Consider the following 2,500-nt stretch of genomic DNA (forward strand, 5'->3'; position numbering starts at 1 on the left):
TTAAGCCTACCTTCAACCCTTTCCACCAGATTGTCCCAGTTCTTATTGGCTTCTTCACCAAGGTGAACCCCAAGATATTTTAAACCACCCCTTCTCCACACCAACCCTCCTGGTAAAACCAGCTTCCTGCTCAGCCCAACACCAACTGCTAGAGCCTCACTCTTACCCCAGTTCACCTTAGCAGAGGATAGCTTACCAAAGCTCACAACAGCTTCATTTAACACATTTATATCGTCTTGTTTTTTAACAAAGACAATGACATCATCTGCATAAGCAGAAAGTTTAAAACATTTTTTAAAACCCGGAAAAGAGACACCAGATAAGGATTTTCTGAGCTTGTGCAGAAGAGGCTCTAGGGCTAAAGAATACAGCATGCCAGACAGGGAGCAGCCCTGTCTGACGCCCCTCTGGACGCTGAACGGAGCACTCAAACCACCGTTAATCTTTAGTACACTCTCAATGTCACAGTACAAGACCTGGATCTGGGCTATGAGACCAGGGCTGAACCCAAAAGCTTGTAGCGTCTGCCACAAGTATTTGTGTTCAACCCGGTCAAAAGTCTTTTCTTGATCTAGAGAAATCAGACCAAGCTCACAACCCAATGAACCAGAGAGGTCCAAAATGTCCCGAATCAGAATAATGTTGTCAGATATCAACCTGCTGGGTACACAGTAGCTCTGGTCGACATGAATGACATGCTCCATCACTTTCCTCAGCCTGGTAGCCAACACTTTAGAAAACAGTTTATAATCAGTACAGAGCAAAGATACAGGACGCCAGTTTTTAATGTTTTGAAGGTCCCCCTTCTTAGGCAGCAGGGTGAGGACAGCCCTCCTGCAGCTTAGGGGCAGCCGCCCCGTCTTCAGACTGTCCCTGAGGACACACAGCAAGTCTTCACCTATCACAGGCCAGAAAGTCTTGTAGAAGTCAGCAGGCAGACCATCAATCCCTGGAGCCTTCCCGCTCTGCAGGCTCTGCAGGGCCGCCTGCAGCTCCTCAGCAGAGAGCTCAGCCTCCAACTTCAAATTGTCCTCCTCTGAGACCTGAGGAAGACCCTCATAGAAGGACAGCGCCACCTCTGGCTCCTCCTGGAAATCAGTCCTGTACAGTTCCTGATAAAATGCAGAAGCACTCTGCCGGATCTCTGCAGAGTCCTGCAGCAGCTGACCGGTGTCAGAGCGCAGAGAGTGCATCAGCCTCCTCTGACCGTTCTTCTGCTCCAGGCTGAAGAAAAAGTGAGAGGGAGCATCCATTTGAGCTATGCTCTGGAAACGAGAGCGGACCAGAGCACCCTGAGCAGAGAAACCCAGCAGGTCAGACAGAGCTGATCTTTTACTTTTGAGAACCTGAATATGTTCTCGTTCTCCTGTGGAGTCTGCTAGTTCCTGCAGCTCCACCACTTCTCTCTCCAGAGCTCTCATAGACCGGGCCATGTCCTTGGTGACATTGAGAGTGTATTGTAGACAAAGCTGTTTAATTTTTACTTTGCCTACATCCCACCACTGCTGCACAGAGCCATATTCAGACTTTGTCCTTCTGTACTGTCTCCAGAAAAAAATAAAAGCATTTTTAAAACCATGATCAGATAAAAGAGTGATGTTAAAATGCCAGTATGCACTCTTACACCTGACATCTTTAATAAATACAGAACACTGTACAATAGAATGGTCTGAAAAACCAACAGGACAAATAACACAACTTTTAACCACACTCAAATGATGCTTGAAGCAGTACACTCTGTCTAGCCTGGCCAAAGACAACAGGTTATCCTTGGTGTGGACCCAGGTAAACTGCCGCTGCTCTTTATGAAAATGTCTCCAGACATCACACAGTTCAAACTGTTCAATAAGTTTCAGGAGGCAGGAGGTCGAGGCAGCATGTGGCTCCTGATGGTTCCTGTCTAACAAAGGCTGCTCCGTACAATTGAAATCACCTCCAAGAAACAAAAACTCATCACTTTCACATTTACTCAGGACTTTTATGAGGATGTCCAAGAAAACGATCCTTTCCAATCCCACAGTTGGAGCATATACATTTATGAACAACATTTTAATTTTTTCAAACACAGTATTTAATTTTAACAAACGACCTGGTACTATTTCTTCCACAGTACAGGAGAAAGGTAAGAGGTCTCTGGAGAAGAGAATAGCCACCCCCCCACTGTTACTGCTCTTGTGACTGAGGAAAGCCTCCCCACTCCATTCCTTCTTCCAATCACACTCATTGTCAGGAGTACTGTGGGTTTCCTGCAGAAACATCACATTCAACTTTTTATTTTTTATGAGAGTAAACAGAGAAGCTCTCTTGGCCTCCTCACGAGCACCATTAATATTTAAAGATCCCAGCTTTATGTCACCCATTTTGAAAGTAAAGCTGCATCTTAATAAAGACAAAAGAAAGAAAAAAAGGAAAAAAAGACATTTATACATCGTTGGCTAATTGTGCTCTAACCTTCAGTAACATTTTCTTCAGTCTGAATATCTCTGGATCAGTGAAAGGA

This window comes from Centropristis striata, chromosome 23 (assembly GCF_030273125.1).
Source record: "Centropristis striata isolate RG_2023a ecotype Rhode Island chromosome 23, C.striata_1.0, whole genome shotgun sequence".
Lineage (NCBI taxonomy): Eukaryota > Metazoa > Chordata > Actinopteri > Perciformes > Serranidae > Centropristis > Centropristis striata.